The 8,393-nt window shown below is 38.1% G+C and overlaps 1 non-coding gene across 1 annotated transcript; it reads right to left on the bottom strand.

The window, feature by feature from the left end:
* Positions 1 to 6,110: 6,110 nt before the first annotated feature.
* Positions 6,111 to 6,217, bottom strand: LOC141635200 (small nucleolar RNA R71). Its single transcript, XR_012539902.1, has one exon. It is a non-coding gene; the product is annotated as a small nucleolar RNA R71 (small nucleolar RNA).
* Positions 6,218 to 8,393: the final 2,176 nt, after the last annotated feature.

The raw sequence follows: 8,393 nt of genomic DNA, 5'->3' as shown, positions 1-8,393 counted from the left end.
ATCTGTCCGGAGGAATAGAGACTCTTCCCGACCTCCTAGGTTCCTCAGGAATACTAACCGCAGCCGGGATTGAAGGAACTGGTTCCTCCAATGGTTGCTCGGTATTTGGTTCTGGAATCTCCAACAGCTCAAAGGTTCTATTACTCTTCGCGTTCTCGAGAAACTCCTTCTATAAGAATGTCGCACTAGCCGCAACAAATACACGTTGTTCGGTTGGCGAATAGAAGTAATGACCAAATGTTCCTTTAGGATAACCTATAAAGTATGTCGTGACTGATCGTGGGCCGAGCTTATCCTTGTGTCTCCACTTGACATAAGCCTCGCAGCCCCAAACCCGTATAAAGGACAAGTTAGGGACCGTTCCCTTCCATAGTTCATATGGAGTCTTGTCAACAGTTTTAGACGGACTTCGGTTAAGTATTAGAGCGGTGTGAAGAGCATAACCCCACAATGAATCAGGCAATACGGTGTGACTCATCATGGATCGAACCATATCAAGTAGTGTTCGATTTCTCCGTTCGGACACACCATTCAATTGAGGTGTTCCAGGTGGAGTTAACTGTAAGGCAATCCCACAGTCCTTAAGGTGTTGATCAAACTCGTGTGAAAGATACTCGCCACCACGGTCTGATCGTAGTGTTTTAATCTTTCTACCCAGTTGGTTCTGGACCCGATTCTGGTATTCTTTGAATTTCTCAAAGGACTCACTTTTATGCTTCATTAAGTAGACATAGCCATATCTACTTAAATCGTCCGTGAAAGTGATGAAATACCTATAGCCTTCTCGTGCGGTGATTGACATAGGTCCACACACATCCATATGTATGAGTCCTAATAGGTCAGCAGCGCGCATTCCAACACCTTTGAAGGAAATTCGAGTCATCTTACCAATGAGACATGATTCACATGTGCCAAATGATTAAAAATCAAAGGCCGAGATAGCTCCATTCTTTATGAGTTGTTTAACGCGTTTCTCATTAATGTGTCCCATACGGCAGTGCCATAGATAAGTTTGATCTTTGTCACCAACCTTTAACTTTTTATTCATTACGTGCAATATCAGTGGTCTGATCTAAAACATAAATTCCATTCATGGAGACTGCCTTGCCATAAATCATATCGTGTAATGAGAAAATGCAGCTATTATTCTCTATTACAAATGAAAAACCAAGTTTGTCAAGTGCAGAAACTGAAATAATGTTTTTGGATAGACTGGGTACATAATAGAAGTTATATAAAAATAACTCAAATCCGCTAGGAAGCTGGATCACATATGTTCCCCTCGAGGCAGACCACTCGCGCTCCATTCCCGACACGCAGGTCCACCTCACCCTTTACAAGGGGTTCGATGTTTCGGAGCCCCTGCACATGATTGCATAGATGAGAACCACAACCAGTATCTAGTACCCAAGTTTCGTAACTTGCATGGTTAATCTCAATCATATGAATAAAAGTAGAAGAAGAAGAAGACATACCAACAGGAGTAACGCGACCTGCTTTTATGTCCTCATGGTATACAGGACATGTACGCCTCCAATGCCCAGTCTTGTGGCAATGGTGGCATTCCATGTTACCGGTCTTGCTCTTTGTCGCGCCTGGTGAGGTGCTCGACTCACCAGGCCCACTCTTACCCGATCCCGACTTCTTAAACTTCGGTTTACCTACTACTAGGTCTGCCTGAGCTTTGCCCTTACCCTTGCCCTTGTTTGACACAATGAGAACATCCTGTTTCAGGCTCCCACTAAACTTCATGTCCTTCTCGGTCTGTACGAGAAAGGAGTGTAGTGCATGAGGACTTTTCTTCAAATCATTCATATAGTAATTGGCTCTGAAGAGCGCAAAACCATCATGGAGTGAATGAAGCATGCGGTCAATCACGATGTTCTCACTGATCTTACAATCAAGTGCCTCCAGTTTCTCGACATTCTCAATCATGCTGAGAATGTGTGGGCTAACCGGTTGGCCCTTCTGGAGTTTCGACTCAAAGAAGCGACAGGTATGCTCATAGGTCACGATTCTTGGTGCTTTCGAGAATTCCTTAGTGAGCGTGGTGAAAATCTTGTTTGCACCTTGGGCTATGAAGCATTTCTGCAAATTGGATTCCATTGCAAAAATGAGTACATTCTTTATCGCACCCGCTTCCATGACGAAATCGCTATACGTGGCGATCTCGTTAGCTCCAGCCGTGGGGCCTGGGTTTGGCGGGATGGGCTCAGTCAGATATTTGAGCTTCTCGTCAGCAATGGCAGCATTCCGTAATGCCGCCCCCCAGTCCGCGAAATTTGATACATCATTCTTCAGTCGAGTAGACTGATTCATCTGATTCATGAAGATCCAAAGCCAGGACTCACGGTCCAATGTGGCACTTGGCATTGGGTCGTTCATACGGCCAGCCATTTTGTTATTCGCAGTTTAAATGATCATGATCCTACACTGAAAAAGAAAGGAAAAACAAAACGAAATAAGCAACTCATCGAGGTGATTTAAGTCTATTTAAAATTCATTTTAACGTGTAGACTCATTGCACTTGTATAATCGATCTACCTCAAGAATTATACAAATGATCCCAAGACTCAATTTCTGTAAATTGATAAGCCTACTGTTTGGCTAGTTCTACCGTTAGAACTCTCGGTCGATAGATTTCCGTAAATCCTATCTATAGTCCACCATAATCACATGATCGTACGAGTGACCATAGTGTTGAGATAAAATAGGTCAATCAGTTCCATCTTACCCGACGTAGAAGGGGTCATATTATGCCTACCGACGAAGAAGGGATTCATTGGAGTTTGACCTATAAAGACTATTCTCAATTTTTGGTTATACGAGGAAGATCCCATCAACTTAGTTTTAATTCATTTAAAGTGAACGAAAATCTAGCATTACTTGAATGAATTAACTTAGGTGATGGCTTAGAAAGACCGTGTAACATCTGTATGTCATAGAAAACTAACGCGTAACCTCTATATGAGTGAGTTTTCATGCAAATATTAGGTGGTTTGGTTTTAGGCGGAAAATGATGCAAACTATCGTTACGATGAAAAAAAAAAAAAAAAAACAAAACGTAAATAAAAGTCCTAGTGTGGCCGATCCTAGCAAAATGAACATAATACAACTTTGGAATCCACCGTTGGACCCGAAACGCTTGTCTTGATGTTCCATCTTGATCCATGCAGCGGGAGTGAGCATCCGATCTCCATCTTTGGTCTTCTCAAAATTACAATTTAAAATTTACAAAATATAAACCTATTTACATTCTAAATTAAAACTCTAATTACAAGGAAAAATCCAAAACGGAGATGCGAGATCTCAAAATACAACCAAGACCGTGTTCCATCATTACGGTAACATGTTCTACTAAAGCCACACTAAGTTACAACCGTTTGTAAAATTAAATACGTAATAAAAACATTCATGGCATTCAAAAGTAACGATAAATAAAAAGAATGCATCAACTAAAACAAAATTTATTCGTGACATAATTCCGTAATTATGTTAAATTTATCCAAACCACCTTTTAACAATTAATATTATGTGACAATACCGCTTCTATCAACTTAATTTTAATTCATGAAAATCCGTAACTAAATGGTACGTGTGTGAACCGTTTCACAATCAAGCGAGTGTACAACATCCGTATAATGTACATTTTATGGCCAAAAAAAAAAAATTAAACACGAAATTTTTTTTTTCTTTCACGGCTGGACCATGAGCAAAACAAAATTTTTTTTTTTTTTTCAGCAGCTCATGCCGAGAGCATTGGCAAATACCAAACATCAAAACCCTCGTGAAAAACGATTGAACAAAACAAGACCAATTGCAATTTTGATCTAATTCGTATAAAATTAAATCTACAATTGATAAAATTTGAACATATTGCTATGAAAACCGATTATAATAACAATATGCAATAATAAAACGAAAACAAAACCAATCGATCGAGACACATCGACTAATCAGCCGTGAGCCGTATGGCACGGTTTTCAATGCACGAAAAAAATAAAGCAGCCGTCTATAACAGGGCACGGTTTTCAAGGCAAAACAATATCGATTCAAATCGTTTTATGAAAATCACGATGAAAAATTTACGTGGCCTTGCTCTGATACCACTTGTATGGTAATATCCGTATAAAACCCCTTAAAATTAAGGACTATAACGTAATTTATCATATGATTAATTGTCATAAACGAAAAACAAGAGAAACGATAAAGGAATAAGAATCAACCTCGGGTCCTATGTGAAAAACGCGGCCTAAGAACAGAAATCAACGGAGATTTCCTCCTAATCGTTGCACCCAAGATCGTCTGAGACTATGCCCCTTGTGCTAGAAATTACTCTCTAATTGCCATGCAATATTGAGAGAGCCTTTTTGTGGGCTTTCCACTCTCTCCTTATTTATCTCGTGGTCCGACTCGTTTTGCTAAATGTATATGATGGGTTTTAATTATAAATCGTCATCCGTTATCGTATATTAAAATATCGACTAATAACATGAATCAGTCGACATGTTAATACTTGTCCGACAATGACAATATTGTATAATTAATCAACTCAATATACATTAATTAAATATAATCGATTATATTCAATTTACGAATTAACTGCTTAATTCACCTTAGCCATTATTATTTAATCCGTATTAAATAATTATCTCAACATCGCGTTTGACTAATTTTTAGTCAATAACTCCGACTAACCGCTTAGTCATATTAGGCATCAATATGACTGTATTTTCATACCGTCACATCTCTCAAACGTATCCTATAGGTGTGACTTTTAGGGACCAGTTGATCACCGCCATCTGTATGACAATAACGTCAAACTTATCTAGCAAGCCAACCGATACTGATAAACGTGGACCAACTGATAATAATACAAAAGTATACCCTTTGATCCTTTTAGAGATTTATATGTCATTACACTAACTGTGGAGGACACAAGCCCCAACAGTTGTACAATCTAATCGATTCGGCTCCGGGACCCAAACCTTCCTAGGATTGTAAGATATAAACCAACTCGATCCATCACAACAATAATTGCTTGCTTATAATTTGAGAATATGTTTGTATGATCAATTCCCATTAATCCCCTATGACCCCATGACACCCTAGTGCTTTTAGTCAATTGTTTACATCTCATTTTAATCATCTTGCTTGTTTACTTTTGTTGCTATTTAGTTTAGTGATCTTCTTATCTCAACCCAAATCGTGACACCCCTAGACACCGCTACTTGCAATCGAAAATCCTACATCAATACCCGTCCCTTTGGATCCGACCTTTACTTACATCTTTACTAATAGTAAGAGTTGTTTGTTAAGTTATAAATATTGTTTTGGTCTAGGTGCTCCTAACGACAAGTAACCGAAAATTAAGCTCCAAGTGAGTCCGACCAAAAATGGCGCCGTTGCCGGGGACGGTGTTAACTTGATTTGATTTCCTAGATTGTTATTAGTTGTGTCTTTGTTTGCCTTGGGGAAGTAAAACTCCTCAAGGTTTGTTCTAATTGTTTTCAAGTTGTTTGATATTTTGCATGTCTAGAAGATCACAAGGTAACTTGTTACCTATTGATCACGAAATTGAAAGGACTTTGACAACCAATAGAAGACTTGCTAGAGGTACTTTGAGAGATATTGGTGATGTTGTAGATATTCAACCAAATACTATTGAGTTCATCAACCCTTTTGCAAGAGAAGGTGAGGAGAACCCAACACCAAATCAATCACAAAATCAACCAACAATGCCTAAATTTTCATCACATTCCGTACCAACCGAGGAGAACCTACCCAATGGTACTCCCACACCACAACACTTAACCGGAAATTTCATTGCTAAATCCGCATTTATCCAATTAGTCGAAAGAAACCAATTTGGGGGGATGCCTAGTGAAGACCCTCACTCTCACATGGAAACTTTTTGTAACTATTGTGATGCGATTTCACAAACCGGTGTGACTGAAGTAAAAATTCGATGGGTCTTATTTCCTTTTTCTCTAATCGGCACCGCAAAACAATGGTTGAAAAGCATTGATAAGGCTACTCTAGGAATTGACTTTTGGAAGAAGTTGGCTCTACCTTTCTACAAAAAATTCTACCCTCCAGAAAAGACTAACATGCAAAGAGCTCAAATTACGGGTTTTAAGAAAAGGGATGAACAATCTTTGTATGAAGCTTGGGAGCGGTTCAAAGGAATTTGTCGCTCATGTCCTCATCATGGACTTAGCGAGTGGTTCTTGGTACAACAATTTTGGAATGGTCTTTATAAAGAGTCAAGAAACATTCTCAACATGGGATCAAATGGTATGTTCAGCGAAGATGACGATAATGAAACTTGGAACAAGATTGAGGAAATGGCGGTCCATAATTCACTATATAGTAGACCTCGCAAGGCTACTAGAGGAGGAAAGCATGAAGTGGACTCTATTACTCAATTGGGTGCTCAACTTAGTGCTCATATTGATACCATCAACTTAAAGTTTGAGAAGGCTATGGCTAAACTTGAAGAAGCCTCAAAATCACCAATGCATCATGTTAATGCCATGGTAGCATCTTCATCAATCCCAATTGGGATATGTGAGAATTGTGGAACTTTGGGACATGACCAAAGTGAATGTAGGGGAACAAATGAACAAGTGAATGCTTTTCAAACATACAAGAGTGGTACCCCTTATTCCAAGTATTACAATGAAAACACCAAATTCCACCCAAATCTCTCATACAAAAGCCAAAATGTTCAAAACCCTCAACAAACATACACCCCACCTCCCATGAGAAACCAAAATCAAAGACCCTTTTTCAACCAAAATCAAGGTTACCAAAATCAAACTCCATACAATCAATAAAATGACCAAGGTTTTGATGTTCAAAAAGCGGTCCTCCAAATGCAAAAGAATCAACAACAATTTTTCACTCCAATGCAAAAAGATAGCCAAGCAAAGGACATCACCATCAACAACATTCTAGCCCACACAAAAATGATGGAAACTCAATTGACCCAACTAGCATCTTCAAACTCTCAAAGACAAAAGGGGCAATTACCACCTCAAGGTAATCCCCCAAGACATGAAACGGTTAGTGCCATTCACTTGAGGAGTGGTACGAGATATGAAGGACCAAAGAAGCAAGTTGAGGATGAAGTTGTGGAAGCTAGTGACAAAGAAGAAGTTGTGCAAAACTCTAAGGAAGATGAACCAACAAAAGAAGAAGTTTCAAGGAAAAGTCAAGAAAAGGCCAAGGAGAAGGAGCCCATTGTGATTAGACTTCCATTCCTAAGTCGTCAAGCTAAGCCTAAGTTTGATGACCAACTTGGAAAGTTCATGGAAATTGTGAAGAATTTGGAAGTCTCGATTCCTTTTACGGAATTAATCAATCACGTGCCGGCCTATGCAAAGTACATGAAGTGTTGGAATATGTGTCCTCCGACAATAATGCGATCACAACTGTTGACCATGATGATCACATGTTTAAATCTCATTTTAAGAATACATGTGGGATGTAATATTTTACAGTCAACTGGTCCACACATATCGGTAATGATTGGCTGACTAGAGTTTGACATTACTGTCGTGCGATGGTGGTGATCAGTTGATCCCCTTAGGTCATACCTATAGGTAAATACCCTAAATTGATTATTTAATTAATCGTATGCCGATACGAGTTAATTAAATTGCTTAAAATTGACGGATGATTTGTGAGTGAGATTAACATGTTTTATTATAATTCGATTAAATTAGATACGGTCTAAGTAATTGAATTGTTTTATTACTTAGATAAAATTATTGTTTACGAAACAATTTGAAATCGAAATTGAATGAATAATTTATTATAAATACAAGATGTTGTAATTTATAATTTGATAAACCGTTTTGGTACAAGTAATTCTGAATTACTAGTCGATTTTGTATATGACATATTTTATGAGTATGTTGATTTTTAATATGTTAAAAATACATTTCAATTTCACATGTCAAGTAACATGTCACATATGTCACAATTGACAAATGACAAAATAAAATGGACCATCCATTTTATGTTAAAAGTGCCGAAATAATGGAGGGAGTATAAGATTTGTATTGTGTTTTTATTTTAAGTGGAAAACACAATGATTAAATCTAACTAGTAGCCTTGCATACCTATTCTTTCTTGGGTAGAAAAACTAGCTCATGCATTGGGCACTAGTCACCCCTCCCCACCGGTTTTCCAAGAGGGAAATATAGAGGGTTTTTCCTCTATGATTCATTCTACTACTTCATAATATATTTCTAGTGTAAGAAATAATAATTCTCTCTACCATTGTGAAAACTTAGAGAAATAAAAATCTCTCAAAATCGTTCCTCTCTTGGCCGAAAATTACAAGAGAAAAAAATTAATATTTTGTGTCATATTTTAAGTAAAAC

This window comes from Silene latifolia, chromosome Y (genome assembly GCF_048544455.1).
Source record: "Silene latifolia isolate original U9 population chromosome Y, ASM4854445v1, whole genome shotgun sequence".
Lineage (NCBI taxonomy): Eukaryota > Viridiplantae > Streptophyta > Magnoliopsida > Caryophyllales > Caryophyllaceae > Silene > Silene latifolia.
Note: the sequence above shows the minus strand (reverse complement) of the source record. Positions and strands in the feature narration are given on the sequence as shown.